Source organism: Alexandromys fortis, unplaced genomic scaffold, assembly GCF_014885135.2.
Source record: "Alexandromys fortis isolate MF-2015 unplaced genomic scaffold, M_Fortis_MF-2015_v1.1 scaffold_116, whole genome shotgun sequence".
Taxonomy (NCBI): domain Eukaryota; kingdom Metazoa; phylum Chordata; class Mammalia; order Rodentia; family Cricetidae; genus Alexandromys; species Alexandromys fortis.
The window spans coordinates 4,383,594-4,400,463 of record NW_026067998.1 but is presented as its reverse complement, the minus strand read 5'-3'; the positions used below and the strand labels follow the sequence as shown (position 1 = coordinate 4,400,463).

Below are 16,870 nucleotides of genomic sequence, written 5' to 3'. Positions count from 1 at the left end.
CTCGGTGCACTGTCTGTGAAAAGAGCCCATTTGCATTAAAGTGACTGACTCATGAATGGGTCTTAGAAGCAACTAAAACTCTTGATTAACCTCCCAAAGTTGTGTGTAGATGGACTTGCCAAATGCCAACTCATCTGACAGCACTTGGCAGGGCCTGTGGTCTCCTGTCGGGGAACAGAAAGGCCAGTTGGTGGCTTTCTGCGGCAGGGTCACTAATTACAGCTAATACACTCCAGTCCTACCTCCAACACAATATGGGACCTAGTGGCTGTTCCAGCTCTTACTAAGCTAATTAGGCCGTGACAATAGTCAAGGTCTTACCACCTCCCTAGAACAGGAAAGTACACTACACATAAAAGAGAACATTCACAACAGACATTTCCACGTACAGCCGCAGGGGCGTGAGTACCTGGCACCACTTGCATGGTCAAGGCTTGCAGCGTGACAGTCAACTGAGACCCCAGGCACGGTGCTTCACACAGATGAGGGCAGCAAATGTTCACGAGGACCCTTTGAAATAGATGTTATCTACATATGCATTCAGAAGTGATGCCAAGTGTGTGTGTTCAGTAACTCACCCAAGTCCACAAGTCAGAGAGCAGAGGACCTTGGGTTCAAGTCCACCAGAGGGTCCCCTCTGTACTATTCTCACTGCCTGCTAGTGAGACTTGGAAGTCGAATCTTGCTGTCACTCTAAAGAATAAATCCCAGGGGGAAGATGGATGCTCATAAGCAAGAGCCGAATTCAATTTTCTTTTGATAAATGAGTAGGCAGAATTACTTAGGAGGAAACACTAGGCCCTGATCTCCTGGGGATGACTCGGGACAGGATTTGTGTTTTTAATATTTTATTAGAGAGAGGCAAAGTCTCCTGATGGGTGGGCTCAAGCTGGATGGTACGGGGCGGAAGAAGCCAGCTTGCCTCTGTGGGATATCGTGGAGAGGCTCTTTCTGTGGTTTGTTTTCTGGCTTTGTTGGATGATGGCCTATGAGGTCCCTGCTTTCATAGTTTTTCCTTCACAGTCACCAGCGTGACCCCTTCTAAGACACTTCTCTCCAGCAGGGTTTGTGAGCCAGCCTGGTCTGAAAGCCATCAGAGCAGGTGACTCTTGAGGGAAGGTGATTGATGAGTCCTGACTGCCACTTCTTTTCTTTTTCCTTCTCAGCTTCCTGTGTGTGGCTCATGCATGGATGTGTATGTACACTCATGTATGTGTAGTTAACTCTCCCACGTATGGTCTGTGGGGGCAAGGAGTCAACGCGGGTTGTTTTTCTCAATTACTCTCCAGCTAATTGTGTGAAATGCAATCTCTCACTGGACCAGGAGCTCAATGACTGGTTAGTGAGCTCCTGGCGTCTGTTTAAGTCTCCAGGGAGACCACATGTGCATCACCAAAGCCAGCATCTGCATGGGTGCTAGGTTCCGAACTCAGGTTCTCGGGCTTGTTCAGTGGGTACCAACAAGTCTTGGGACTCCTTCGGCTCCCTTCTCCCCGTGTTCCCACTGTGGCTAATACCAATGACAAGCCTATGTCTAAGGGATTTCCAGTTACCCAGAGTATCTGCCACGACACACTTCACAAAGAACTATAACCAAGCTATTACTGCTAAAACAGGGAGCTAAAATAGCAGCCAGAGGCACGTAGCACCTAGGACAGGTGAACACCCAGCTTCTCCCCAGAGACACACCCAAGTGTCTCCACTGTCCTCCATCCTTCAGAAGGCCGTGAGAGCTTCCCACTAGTGATGGGGCTTCCATTCCCATCTCTCTGCTTCCAGAGCGACAGGCTCTCCCGCCATGAGACACAAAGGTTCAATATCTCCTCATTGCCAGCATTTATTTCCAACAGCAGCCATCCTACTAGGTGTGAGGCACCCCCAAAATCCGTTTATGAATCTCCTCACTGCATCCTTAAAAGGATTACGAAGACATAATTATCTCAATAAAAACGAACATTTTATACTGATAGTTTCTCCCCAGTGTCCTATTTCTGTCTTCCCATCCTATCAAGGACCCTAGATTAGGCTTCTCAGCTGCTTAGGTGCCTCCTGACCGTGACAATAACCAGACATCCCTGCTTTGAGAAGTGTCAGTCAGGAGCTCTGTAAAATGACCTTCCATTCTGATTCTCTCACTCAAACAAAAGAAAAACCAATGCAACAAGCAACAAAAACTCCAGAGTTGTTTGTCCAGGGACTGCCATCTTGGTAAATGAAATGTCATGTAACCACTCACCTGGTGTCAGACCAAAGATCTGAGACGCCCATACTCCCATCCCCTACTCCTTTCTCTTCCCAGCCACACAACAAACCCCAGCACGCAGGCTGGCCTTGAAACTGTGCCTCGAAGCTAATCACTTTTCAATTCCTCCAAGGCAAAGCCCTGCAGCTCTGCTTCAACTCTCCAGGCCTTACAGAGATCCCTAACCCCATTTCTATCCCTCCTACAACTCACAGGCCACTCCCCAGGTTCTCCAGCAAGCGATTGTCATGGTATAGATTTAGGAAAAAAAAAAAAAAGGTTAAAGATTAATAAAGCACATGTTATGCCCAAGGCAAAGCCTGAATGAAACTCAGTGTCTTTCTGGTACAAAAATCCTATAGCATTTGCATTGATGCTTACCAATTCTATGGTTTACAGAAGAGCTGTGGAACAATGAAACAACAGGAAAAGTAGTCAGAGACCTATCAGCACACACAAAAAGCACTGCCTTCCACAGAGTGGTTATCTACTGTCAGATCAGGTAAAGACTAGAGATTATTCCAACTCAGCAGAGGGTCTAGCATGAGCATCCAACCTTCTGACAGCACAATACAATGCTGTCATTCAAGAAGCTCACATTCTGGAATGGTCCAATCAAGTTAAAAAAAAAACTGCAAAGATTCTCAATAAAAATTTAATATTGTTTATAAATGTATTTATGTGTAGGTAGCTGTAAGTCACGTGGGAGCTGCAAACCTTGACTGCTGAGCCATCTGTCAGGCCTCTCAATGTTGGGCTACGCCCACAGGACTCCTAGGGCAAAGCCGTCAGCAGGCCACAAGCTGAACACACCTGGTGGGGCCATGGGTTATTTGCACGTAGGAATTCTGGATTTAGAGATCAAAAGATGGAGTATGCTTGTTTACAAATGGCCGCTAGGAAGCAATGTCTATAACGACAAATGGCTGGCGTCGAGAATAATGAAAAGCCCCACAACGCAGAGGAAAAGACCAAGAGAAAAAGCAGGCAAAACAAAGTCACTGCAGACAGACAGCACAGATGGCGAACGTACATAAAACAGCATTCAAACTCATTCATTGCCTGCAACCACAGCTAGAGCCCACTTTAACACTAGCTGGGGAAACCAGAGAAGGCTGGGGGGGGGGCGGTGTCAAACTGAGTCCACAGGCTTTGCTGAGGAATAAGTGGGGTTTGCTAGAAAGCGAGTCACGATGTTCCTACCGAGCATACAAGGTCGCATGCCCACCGACAGTCTGAAAAGACACCTTCAGTGTGTTGAGGGCCTAGGGATGTGTACAATGATGCTCACAGCCACAATAATGAGGATGCTGAAAGACAAGGACCAGCCCAATCAGCAGCCAAAGAGACAGATGGGCAGTGGCGTCATACAGCTCAGTATCCTACAGCAGTGTAAACAAATGAAGCCATCATCTTCCTGCAGGCGCACAGGTGACTCAGAATACAGAAGTGGTGAAAGTCTAAGGACTAGAGAATTTAAGGCACCCTTTTAGAATGCACTAACACAAGCAAAATAGGCAACGTGGTTTGGCCTTGTGTATATAGAGGCTGGAATCAATTTTTAAAAGCAAGGACACAAACAACTAGTAAACAAATAGATGGGGGAAATCTTATGGGCCGATGGATGGGGAATAACTGAGGTGGATCCCCACCTAGATGTTGGGAGCGTCCTGCGCATCTAGCCCCGCCCCCACAGAGCAGCATATCAAGCAGAAAGGCATCATGACAGAGGCGAAACATGACAGGTGCCCAAGGTCAATGCCAACAGCGAGGCATCCTGACTGTGTACGGAGCTCATCTGGATCCATACAACCATAAGAAAGAAAAACATGGCATGATGCAGCAAAAGGGCCTTCTATACAATCCTGAACCTCTTACAATCACAGGGATCATTAAAACAGGTATGAGGCACAACACCCAAGAGGTACCTAACGGGTCCAGCAAGGTGTGCAGGACGAACTCCTGGAGGGAACACGATGTCTGTTAAAAACCCAAGCGAAGTTGAGCATTCAGTTAGCAGCAATGTAACAGGTCTACTAGTGTATGGTAGTCATGTAACAGAGGGAGTGTTCCTCTGTCAGTCAGCATTCCCTGAAGCTTCTTGGACACCAGTCAGATGGGCGTGAGCATCCACTCTGAACTTCAGGACCACTTGACTCTTGGTAAGGGCCAGGGTCTCTAGGTAAGTCACCAGTTCATTTAGTCATCTGGTTAAATAATACTCATGTTTGGAAAAATCCAAGCCACAGAGAGACGGAGTATACGAAGTCACGCTCAGCTAGGTTTCTATCAAAATGACATTTCACTGGCCGTGACTTTCCCAAAGGTGCAGCCAAGAAGAGCAGCGAGTTATTGCTGCTCTCCAGAGAACATATTCTAGGTCAAGCTCACTAGGTGCTCACAGTGCGGCGAGTTCATCTCCAGGCAGCCCCTCTGGGGGTGTCAGGCCTGCTACTCAACAGACATGGAGACTGGAGGTGTATGAGCCAGTGAGCTGCTCAAGATGCGACAGCCAATAAAAGAACAGATGAGACCACAGCCTGTGTCTCCTGACCCATAGTGGTAGATCTGGGTACCTCATTTGCAGTAACTGACGTAATTTACAAACCCTTGCTTGCAAAGCCATTGTTTATAGCCTTGTTTGTTAGACTTAGCAGTCAAAACATAGTAAACACTGCATTCATTTCGTGTGTGTGTGAGTGTGTGTGTGTGTGTGTGTATGTGTGCACATGCGCATGTGGGTGCTGATTGGAGCTTGAATTGTAGTATTCTTGTAGTCAGTACACATGGCCTCCATTTAATTTACTTGAGCAACATTAATTATTGTAGATTATAACCGCGAGCACAGCGAGGGCTCAAGGCAGGGACAAGAGTGCTGCTGCAGTCATGGTATGAGTTCCATCCCCACCCCTGTTCTGTTTCCACCTTTCTGTGAGCCACTCATTCACAGAAACGTAAACTGGAAATTCTTAGACTCCAACCTACAGGCTCCTGAAACAAGGGGGAAAAGATGGCCTTCCCCTCCTCAGCCCCAACTTTTAAAAACAACCACTTAAACTTCCATTCTGGAGTAAGTACAGATCCCCAGGACTGTGCAGAATTACTTGTACCCAGCACCCATTTCTTCCAAAACTTACATGTTACCTAGCTAAGGACAATAATGGCGGCCCCATGTAAGCAGTTTTGTCAGCTCACTGTGTGTGGGTTCCTGTAGCCATCAAGACAGAGAACTGTTCCATCCAGACCCCTCCCTCGTACCTGGCCACACTTGTCTGTGGTTTGCTTGCTTGACCACGACGGGCCTGTGCAAGGTGGTTTCAAAACAGCCAGAATATGGAATAGGGGAGAGACTCCTAATCACATGGCCAGGCAGCAGAGAACAGGCCATATCCTTCCAATATCCGCCTCCAGTGATCTCAACCAGACCCCAGAAAGGTTAGCATCATTTCTCATCTCCAGTGTTCCGTGGTGGCCTACAAAAGGGTCCCAACTGGTATTTATGAAAAACCTTGTTTTCACAGGGTGGGATCTGGATTTTGAGGTTCAGTTCTATCCAGGTGTCCTTAGAGGTCTTAGAACATGTCCCCTCTGCTGGGGGTGAGGTGGGGTGACTGCACATGAAAAGTCAGCACATGTGGACTTAAGTGTTCCTCTGTGTGATCAGTGGGGTAAAGGTAACTTCTGCTGCTTACACACCAACCACAGAGAGAGTGACTACAAACAGAACCTGGACCGAAGGGTGGAAGAGACAAGCTATTAGAAAAACGGAATGCCGAGTCTGCAGACTCCCTCCACCCGTGTCCATGGAAGAGTCAAACTGCCTAGATTCTTAGGAGGAATGCAAACTGCTAAATCCCCTCTGGCTTGAGGTCCACAGAGGTCGAAGGTTCCTCCTGACTGTGGCTTGTGCATCCTGCTGCCTGCACAGGACTTCAGTCAGACAAGGTTACAGAGACCTGTGTCCGCACACGGCCACAGCCTTTCAGAGAACCGCCTTTACTTCCTACAGTGGAAATCACACTCAAGGCTTACCAAAGGATGGTGTTACGTTAGGTGTGATCAAAAGTCCTGGAGGGGACATGTCACTACCTCGGGAGCTAAAGCTGGCCTCCGGGGTCACAGACCTGGCAGAGGATACGGCCACCTTCCACCAAAGCAAATACTAGGGTCTCCCCCTTTGTTTCTATCCAAAAGATCTTTTCATATTTGGCTCAACTATCCACACAGCACACAAAGTCATTCCCCTTAAATTGCGATCTCCAGTAGTCTGATTTATTCATGTTCTCATAGCCATTTTAAATCTCAGAGCCCACAAACATTTGCAGTGGTTTAGAAAAAAAAATAATAAAAGAATCAAAAGGAAAATTAATCCTGACAGGAAGAAGCTAAAAACTCAGGCTCCCTGGTCTCCTGTAGAGAGATCCACCAGAGGCACGGGCAGGTGCATGTACTTAGGAACCCCACACTGCCAAGGCTACAAGGACCACCAGGTGCCTCTCACTCCTAGAGTGTACTCTTGGGGTGAGGGCATGTGGGGGGATCCCATCTGCTCTCCTCACACTGGCAAAGCAATTCAGTTTTTAGTTACCTAGTCAAGGAACCATTGCTAAAAGCCTGTATCACCCACCCCGACACATACAACAGGAGTGTGTCTACTTCCGCCCCTACACACACAACAGGAGCATGTTTACTTCCTCCCTGACACACACAACAGTGTGTTTACTTCTGCCCTGACACACACAACAGCAGTGTGTTTACTTCCACCCTGACACACACAACAGGAGAATGTTTACTTCTGCCCTGACACACATGACCTTTTGTTTTCCACAAATCTGTCTGCTCTTCCTGAGTTCAGAATCTCACCAGCAGCAACACTACCATTTGCAGCGGAGAGGCTGCTGCGTCCCTACAGTCCTCTACGTGCCTGAAAGTGTGGATGGCTAGTTCCCAGTCCTGTACACAAGCCTGTTAATGCACGGTTAGTCTCATGCAGAAATGGCTACTGAGGGAGGGTATACTGCGTGGACACACTGGACAAAAGGATGATTCTATCCTGATTGGAGCCCAGCAAAAACTCATTGCACCACTCAGAGAGCATAAACTTGAGAACTGAATGGATGATTTCTGTAGTTTTCTACTTAATTTTATTTTTCTGGGAATGGCAGACAAAGATAACAAACTGCAGAAAATGAAGCCTTGGATAAGAGGGGAATATTTTCATTTAGAACAAAAACCAGAATATTAGTTACTCAACTTCTATCAATCTGTCAGGAAAAAAGAAAGGTGGATATAGACAGATTGAATTTTCAAACTTTTGTTTCTCTGGTTCGGGGCATCAGTGAAGACAGACGGCTGGGGAAGCTTGTCTTATCATTACTCCAACCACGAGAAAATGATCATTCTACTGATACACACAGAAAGGTTAAAAAGCAACACGAAAAGCTCTGGCCTGCAGAAGGGACCAGAGGCATGCTAGCACACAGGATGTGGCTACTGAAGACCAGGCACTGTCGTCTCTGTGGATAATTCCTGTCACGGCAGGTGTGACTAAGTCGGAATCAGTGGGCTAAAGGACCCCAAGCACCAAAGCCTGTGGGTTAAGCAGCCTGCAAAATTACCTTGGCCCAGTTCCAAAACTGCCACTGGGATCCCTGCCTCTCCCCCAACTCCTTCTCACTGTCCCTTCTTTTCCTTCACCTGTTTCTGAAAAGGATTCTTCAAATCCTATTTACTAGCTGGAGATTTTCCTATGGGGGCAGGAATAAAAAAAAAAAATCAAATCAAAGGAAGCTGATGTAAAAATGAAAGGCTTTGGTGCAGGGAAGGACACACCCAACCTCCTGAGAAACCCACACAAGCCAAAAGTCCAGGTTCAAGGTCAGCAAGTACTAGGCTGTCGCCTCCAGGGCTGTCAGGAATGTTAACAGAACTGTGAAGAGAGGAAGAAGGTGGAAGCAGGCCTTGGTTTACAGGCTCACCTTACCTATTCACCTAGCACGTGAGGAGATCTATCTGCAGTAGAGGCCAGAGACGCAGCAGAAAGGGCAACCCTCTTGCCAACCCTACCAGGGTTCTGCAAGCATTCCATTAAGGTAGGCATGGAGGAGGCAATGCTGTAGGGCTTTTCTTTTGCACGCAGCTGTAAATGCCTGCTGAGCAATTATTTAATCAATTATTACAGACCTGCCCCCTATAAAACCTGTAGGATCAAAGGCTATGGTCCTCTTTGGGCCCTGCAAACTACCTTGGACAGGAAGAAACTGGTCCAAGCTGCAGAGACGGTGGCCTGGACTATCACAGGCTCCTCTGCTTCTGCAGAAACTCAACAAGTCACGTCCAGCCACACAGACACTTCCAGCTGTGCACCTGCGGCAGCAGCTGGAGTCTTAAAGTCCTAAGCACGTATCAGGCAGCTTCAGCATCAACAAAGAGAGCCTTTCTAAGTAAGTCACTGTATCAACCGCCAAAACAACAAATGCAGGGCCATGCTAAAAATAAGGAACAGACCCATCCAAGACATTCTTATGTACATTGTTATGATTTGGATGTGGCTGAGGCTCCTCCAGGGTTCGTGTGCTGAAAGCCCCATGAGATATAAGAAGGAGGTACTAGAGAGACTGCAACTTAACCCAGGACACTTAGAGGAATGACTGGAATTAGACAGAAGCATCAGGATGCAGATCCATGCACGAATGAGTGTTGGTGGCCTTTAATGAGAACGGAGAGAGAAAGGACAAACCGTCTCTTGCATGTGCATGTGACGTCATGCACAGCCTGGAGACTCTGCCCGCAAGAAGGCCCTCACAGTTGAAGCACCACAACTGTGAGCTAAACAAGCTTCTTTCCTTCATAGATATGCCCCCCCCAGCCTTGAGAATTCTGTTGCAGTAATACAAAACAGATGGTCAGCCTTAGAAAAATTTGCCTTTCTATAAATCAACTATAATGTGAATGTAAGTCGTGAAACTTTCCTTCCTTAATGGCCTATCACTGGATAGTAGTCTTAGGAATGCAAGGGTGACCACCGACAGGCTCGGTGTGTTATTTTCTCCTGCATTGTAGAATCTGTGCAGGATGGAATGAGACGACACAGAAGCATGGCTGGTATCTACATCCCAAGATATTCCTAGCCGCCACTGACAAGTCGGGAAAATCCAGTGGAAGGTATTTCTCCTCTCAGGATAGCACACAAAGGTCTCGCGGCATCCACCCCACTAAGGGACAGCCACCTCCCACAGCAGGGAATTTCAGTTCTCAAGTGAAATGCTGAGTGATTGTCTGTGAATAAAACGAGCTGAGTGCGAAAATGGGGCGTGAGCATCCCATTTCCATGGTCCCCATCTCCAGAGCAGGCAGGCCAGATAAGACCATGGGGCAGGAAAGCACAGCCCTGGAAATGATCAAAGACCCCATTCTCCCCAGACTGCTCCCTAAGCCCAGGCCCAGTTTAGGCCTAGTAATCTGGTATACATATCGGGTACCCAGTAACTAGGAAACGCATCCAAGAAGTAATATTCCAGTCACCATTCTTCCTAGACGGCACTGTAGTCTGGCACACTGAGGATGCTCTCCAATCATTGTGCTTCCTTCCTATTGGCACTTCAGAAAGTGTATCTCTGGACCCACACACCAGTGTCTCTAGGACTCATACCCACTCAGATCACCAAGCCTGGCCCGTGCCAAGCAAGACAATTAGTCTCTACCCACTTGTCCTTTCAGTCCATCAAAATGGATCCAGTGCAACATCCCTGGGCCTTCCCAGAGGACAGTGCTTCTCTGCTCCTGACGGACAGGTTATAGACACAGGGTAGTGTTGACCAAGGTTTTCTGTCCTGCCTGGTCCTGAAGCTGTTAAGACCCAAAGAATCACACAGAGGTCTACATTAGCTATAAACTAATTGGTCTATTAGCTCAGGCTTCTTATTAACTCATAACATATATTAGCCCATAATTCTTGTCTGTGTTAGCCTCGTGGCTTGGTACCTTTTGCGGCGAGGCAGTCACATCTTGCTATCTCTGCAGCTGGGTCATGACTGCAGAATGAGTTTTCCTCTTCCCAGAATTCTGCTGTTCGTGTCATCCTGCCTCTACTTCCTGCCCGGCTACTGGCCAATCAGCATTTTATTAGATAATTTTAATAAAACTGTATTTTATTAAGATGCAGTTGATAGGGTACAGACCATCGTCCCACAGCAATACGGCCCATGTAGTCTAGCTGGTCCTGCCTAAGCTCTCGCCCTAGCCAGCCAGGACACACGGAAGGTGTCTGGAACTGAATTTTATCTGGTCTTGCAGCTGCTGAAAGGCAGTGTAAAAACAATAATAGCTAAATGGCTTAGACTGTGGCCAATGCTCACAGCGTTTAATACGCGCTCCACCTCGAAACCCCCAAATTAAATGCTTTCTGTATAGATCTCATCCCTTATGAAATAAACATAGCCCTTGAAATCACTGGCTGGCCAGCATACTGCACCGGCCGAGTGTGCAGGCTGGTTCAGAACCAGGAGTCCGTACAGTCCTCTCCCCGCTCAGTACAAACTCTGAGTCTGTCACTGTCACCGAAGGATCATTAAAAGCTCCCTCATAGGCAGTGCCAGTCTGCTCCTGATGAACCATCCATGCATTCTGGTGACCAGATCTGAAAAGCTCTAATTTCTAACTTACATGTCCATGAAATCGAACGAACGGATTGACAGCTCACCACATTTACAAACGACTTGAATCCAATAAGGCTCTATCTCAGTGACCATTACTTAAGACCGTGAGCCACTGGAGTTTGAGAAGTTTCGTTTGTGGGCAAACCTGCTCTGATCAGGATGCTGCCTACCCCCATGGGCTAGTCAAGGGGAAGTGGAGGGCCCTGTGAAGGCAGGAGGGGAACCAAAGCTCAACAGCGCCCTCCGTGGGCAGTGATGTGCTAACAGCCATGGGGAGGGCTGGGAATGGGGTTCCAAGGCCCGAGTGTCACTGTCTCTGGATTCCAGGCCAGCACCTAATTCTGAAGCCACCTCAGACAGCCAACACATCTGGGACAGTGAGCCACTTCCTCCGCAGGAAACCATAAAGACGTCAAGGTAGACAAGCACTGGGCACTTCATTAAGGGCACTCTCACGAAATACAGCATTATCAACATTACGGCATTCTAAATGCCACACACCGTAACAGGCATAGCTAGGCCATCGACACATTTCCAGGCAAATGTTTTAAAAAAGCATCAAGGAGAAACAGCATGTTCACAAGGTCTTTCAGTGGTCGTCTCAGACCAAATGAGAGAGAAATCCAACTCAGATAAAGGTACATTTACAGAAATCGTTATGCCAAACTCCACAGACCAAATCCTAGGTTTGAGACCATCTATCTCTAGACCATCTAAATAGCAGAAACAGTAAGAGATTTGCATGGGAAGAGAAGGATGATGGGTGGGCGCGAGCCCTGCAATTCTGAGGCAACCCTCTACAGACGACAATACACCTTTCTCACGAGGTGTTTCTGTCAGCCAGAGGGAACACCAGATGAACTACAAAGGCCTCAAATGGCTACTCATGGCCAAGATATTTTTTGTGGTTTGGGGGTACAGGTCATGTATAGAATGGTTGTCTAGAATATATCAATCCCAGCACACTCACACACAGATGGACTGCCCTCCATCCTTTCCCTTCCTCCCTCCCTTCCCCTCATATATTTGTCACACAGCCTCATGTTGTCCACCGATATCACTGTGGGGACTCCGTGGTCCTGGCGGCACAGGGCCAATTCCTGCCAGCACTTCCTTCTGATACAGCTGGAGCGCACCGCTCACACATACTCGTGAAGCCATCCTAGGAATCTATTGTTTATCTGCATCTCTTCTGATGTGAACATACCCTCTCAGCACCAGGCTGGACTTGAACTTGACAAGGCTGAAGACCACTCTCCTCCCTGTTGTACGCTTCCAGGCAACCTCAATTCAGAGAACATTCCAGAACATCATTGCATGGGAGGGAATATGTGAACTGGTCTGCACACTTCTACTTAAACACTCGAAACTACCTGCTCTAAGTCAGAACAGTGACAACCTAGTTTTTGAACTATGTCCCGTCAGAGCTTAAATTTAATGCATTTAAACAAATCAGGGCCATCACCTACTGCTGTAGTACTAGTTTAATAACTACGATGCAGGGGGCTGGAGAGATGCCTCACCGGTTAAGAACACTTGCTACTCCTGCAGAGGACCTGGATTCAGTTCCCAACACCCACACTGAGTTTCAGGGGATCTAACCCCGACTTTTAAGCTTCACAGGACCTAGGGCATACACATAGTATGCACAGACATACAAAAACACTCGTAAGCATCAAGTAGAAAACCTTTAAAAATTTAAAGCCAAATAACTGCTATGCAAATTAAGCATTCAAGGCAAAAAAAAAAAAAAAAAAAAAAAAAACAGCCAACTTCTTTTGCCTCGTTTATGCAGAAATCTGCAGGCTTACCTTTGGCACACAATTGCAAGAGGTGACTGACAAAACGTAGCACTCTTCAAAAAGATGAGTTTTGTTTTGTTTTGTTTTGTTTTCCTGCTGAGGACACCTTGAAGGTTACAAAGCTGCAGTGATCCTCTAAGCTCTGGAGTCAGCTGGGACCTCAGCAGAGAAGTATAAGCCCGCGTGGTACTCGTAGGAGAGGGACCTATGGGCTCTGTAGAGAAAGAGAAAGGCTATATTAGAAATTATAGAACCAAAAAGCACATTTTAGGTGCGCTTGCTTCTTTGAGCTCAACTAACAGAAAGGTTGAGGTGGGGAGGACACTGGTGAAACAGGACAGGGCTGGGGAGACAGCCCAGCAGCTCAGAGTGTTTATGCTCTGGAAGAGGACCAGCTTGGTCCCCAGCACCCATGCTGGAGGCTCACAGCTGCTTATAACTGCAGCTTCCAGAGGACCCAATACCCTATTCTGGCCTTCTTAGACACCTCCTCTCACATGCAGAAACACACACACACACACACACACACACACACACACACACACAATTAAAACTAAAACTCATTTAAAAAAAAAATCCCCAAACACCTGGTAATTGATTGCTCAGGGGGAAAACTCCTCCACATTGAGAAATATCCACCAAACATGAAGACTCCTTTGTCACCTTCCCTCCTCCACAAGCTCCTCTGCAGGGGCCCAGCTCACACCCAGGACCACCGGAGCAGCTGGTGAAGAAATGGCAATGGGGAGAGACTCCCAGGCATCTTAGGCCCTCTTCTCTACTCTGACCTCTTATAAGAATGCTGCCCCAAACAGAAGGAAGGCTTTCAGATGCAGAGGGCGGGGGACCACACAGGGCTCTGTCCGAAACTGACAGTCTCTTACATTGCCATTTACTGAGGTGTCACCAACTGAATCCCAGTCCAAAGGCTAAAAGCATCCCTGTCCATACCGGGAACCTGTGGCCAGCACCTCAAAGGTACGGGGTAGTTAAAAGGCAAGCGGCCCCTAGAGGCAGCCACACGCCCTCCTGTCTTTCAAGCTGGCCGAGCATTCACTGCGCACACACTTGGGTAAGCACTTCTAGTTTCCTCTAGCATTTTCAAGGGGACTCTGGCATGCTCTGCAGATTCCCATGCAAATTCACTGGCATCTTTAATCACACTTCCCACCCAGAGGGGACCTGTCTTGACAGTTTGCTTGGAGGAGATCTATTAATTCACCCCTAGGATGATAAAGCCCCAAAAATGTTGAAAAAAGAAAAGAAAAACCACAGAAAAATTGAATTCTATTTTACTCGAATAGGAAGTGATAATTCAAGCAGAACCATCATAAAGCGTTACAAGGCGAGTTCATAAATTTTGATTTAAAAATGAATCCCTCTCTTTGCATTCTCTAGTTCTAGCTCAAGAACTGGATGGTTTTAACAGTGCGATTCACCATAAGGAAAAACCATAAGCAAATACAATGAAAATCCTAGGTGCCTTTCTCTCCGTCTGGATGTGAGTCCTTAACCTACCGCTGACACCACCGACCTTACTATGTGACTGACCGGTGACCCTGCCAACCATCTCTGTATTTCTAGGTTCCAGGAGCTATTCTAGAAGAATGGATTTTTAAAATTTTAACTGAGAAGAGGTGCTTGCCTGAAGCCAGGCTTTCTAAAGACAATTTGTGCCGCAGTTGGATCTAACAACCTTCTGGGACACCCATGGATGCCTCAGTTTTACAGGGTGTTAACTCCCTTGGGGGAGACGTAGGTCAGCTTTCCATTTCTGTAACAAAATACCCAGGATAACTGACTTTGATGGAGGAAAGGTTTATTATGGCTCGGGGTTTTAGAGGATTTAGTCAGTGGCAGGCTGTTTCGGGGCTGGTGGCAAGGCAGAACACGATGGAAGGGTACAAGGTAGAGCAACACTGCTAACCTCACATGGGATAGAAAGTGACAGAGAGAGGAGGTGGCCTGGGTCCCAATGTCCCTTTCAGGACTCAGGAAAGGGGACCTACCTCCCTTACAGACCAATGGATGTTAGCCCTCCTAATGCTGTGACCCTATAATACAGTTCTCATGTTGTGGTGACCCCCTGCCATAAAATTATTTTTTTGTTGCTACTTCATAACTGTAATTCTGCTACTATTATGAAACATAACATAAATACCTGTGTTTTCTGATGGTCTTAAATGACCTCTGTGAAAGGGTCATTCGATACCCCCCCTCCCCCCAGGAGTCACGACTACAGGCTGAGAACCAGTTTTCTAGACCCTGCCTCCTAAGGGTTCCCCCAGTCCCTAAAGAAACCATAGGCCGTAGAGGAGACCTTTAACTCACGGTCTTTGGAGAACATTTAAGATCCAAATCATAGCAGGGACACTGAGGGTCATCCTTAATTGGCTTTTCAGACAGAAGTTCACCTGGTCTTTGCACACCTTGCTCCTTCTGAAGGTGAGTGGAAAAGAAATGCCTCTAATAGGAGCAGAGACCCGGGTGCACCGTAACGACTGGCCTCAAGCAAAGCTATGAACTGGAAACCCTTGGTGTCTAATGTTTGGACAGGTCCAAACACAGCGCCTGTCAGTACCCCAGGCAAGGAAAAGCAAAAGGGCTCAGGGCATGACTTGAGATGGTGGAGTAGCCAGGATGGCGATTAAACTACCGAGAAGCCATCCTAAGGTGCCAGAGGCCCATCCTTAGTCAAATGTGAGAAATGTTTACAGCATTTTTCACGAGACAAGCAATGGGCTGTCAAACCATCCGCGCACCAAGTACGCACAGAAACACGCACTGTGCGCAAGTCTTCTTATAGCTAATTTATCTGAATGAGGGTCTTGCCCATAAGCTACAATCTCTACTCTGTTTTTTAAGGCACTGTATTTCATTGGAATGATATGTGCTATGATGCTAAGGTGCCCGTTCTACAAGGATATAACATTTGGCATCACATGGATCCAGGATCACCGGTGTTTTACATACCCCTGACATTTCTAGGAAATTAGCAGTTTAGGCCTAGAGACCCCCTTAGATGGGAGAGATTATCTTGATGAAAGGGATCCCGGCCTGGCTGAGTGCTAGACATGGGGAACCCCCATTTATTTGGTGCTTTAGCAAGTTCACCCCTTCCTAGCCCTGCCCTAGCCCCTGCCTCTATCCTTACCTACGACTTCCTGGGGGCCAAGGCTCTGTGCTTTCCTCTTGGCTTAGGGTTCCTTCTAGGAAGAAGTAAGCATATACTATATTTTTCTGGCTGTGAAAGGGCACGTGAGATCTACGGTTAAAAATTACAAAATCGCCTGAAGCATGGACGAGGTCAAGCTTTTGGTATTTAACCATCTCAAGGAGCCAGTGAGCCTCTCTCTGCAGGGGCTGGTAAACTGTAGCAAGTGATTCCATCAACCCGGGATGTCCCCAGGAAACCCATACCACCCTGGCAAAGTGGCATTTTATGTCCCCGAATAACCCTACTGAGAAATACAGCACCATTTATACCAAATTATATGCTGGTATTATCTCTACGCAGCAACACTGTTTCCTTTCCTTCGTAAAAAACGGCCTCCCCACAGAGCTCACATTGGTCCTGCGTTTACTCTGCAATCGAGACTGACCTCAAACTCAGGACCCTGCTTCTGCCTCCCTAGTTCAAGGACGTAGGTGCACCACTATGCCTGGCATTCTCTGTGGTTTTCCTGGCAAAGCCAAAGATTATTTTTTTCCCCACACAAAGACTATTTTATTGTCTCCTATAAACCCAAGCTTCCCTATACCGTACAGTCAATCAAATCAGAAACCTCCCAAACCTTACCCCTGCTATTCAAGGAGAGCACCTGAGTGCTATTTTCGAGCATGTATTAATTTAACCAAGCAAATGCTGAGCCTGTGGAGCCTGCCAGCCACACATCTGTGCAGCCCAGAAAGGAAAGAGCCAGAGCTCTGTGCTGGTCAGGATCCAGGTTCTCATTCCAGACTCAGGATCACAGCACTGTATTCCAGGTACGAGGGCTACGTCAGGACAGGAAGTACGGCTGGGGACTCTCCCTTACGTCATAGTGTAAGCTGCTACGGTCTGTCTGATCAGGCCTATGTGTCAAAGGCTTGCTTTCAAGCCTGCACTACTAAGAAGTAGTAGAAGAGCGTTTGAGAACTCTAAGGCTAATGAAAGATAAAGTGTCCAC

At 47.3% G+C, this 16,870-nt stretch overlaps 1 protein-coding gene across 6 annotated transcripts in view; it reads right to left on the bottom strand.

Moving 5' to 3' along the window:
- The window catches only part of Nck2 (NCK adaptor protein 2), a 113,045-nt gene that overhangs the window by 35,270 nt on the left and 60,905 nt on the right, over window positions 1–16,870 (bottom strand). For all 6 annotated transcript variants that reach the window (XM_050160502.1, XM_050160503.1, XM_050160504.1 and 3 more), the window contains exon 2: window positions 12,711–12,915. The gene's annotated coding sequence lies outside the window, so the exon portion shown is untranslated. The remainder of the gene's footprint in view (window positions 1–12,710; window positions 12,916–16,870) is intronic.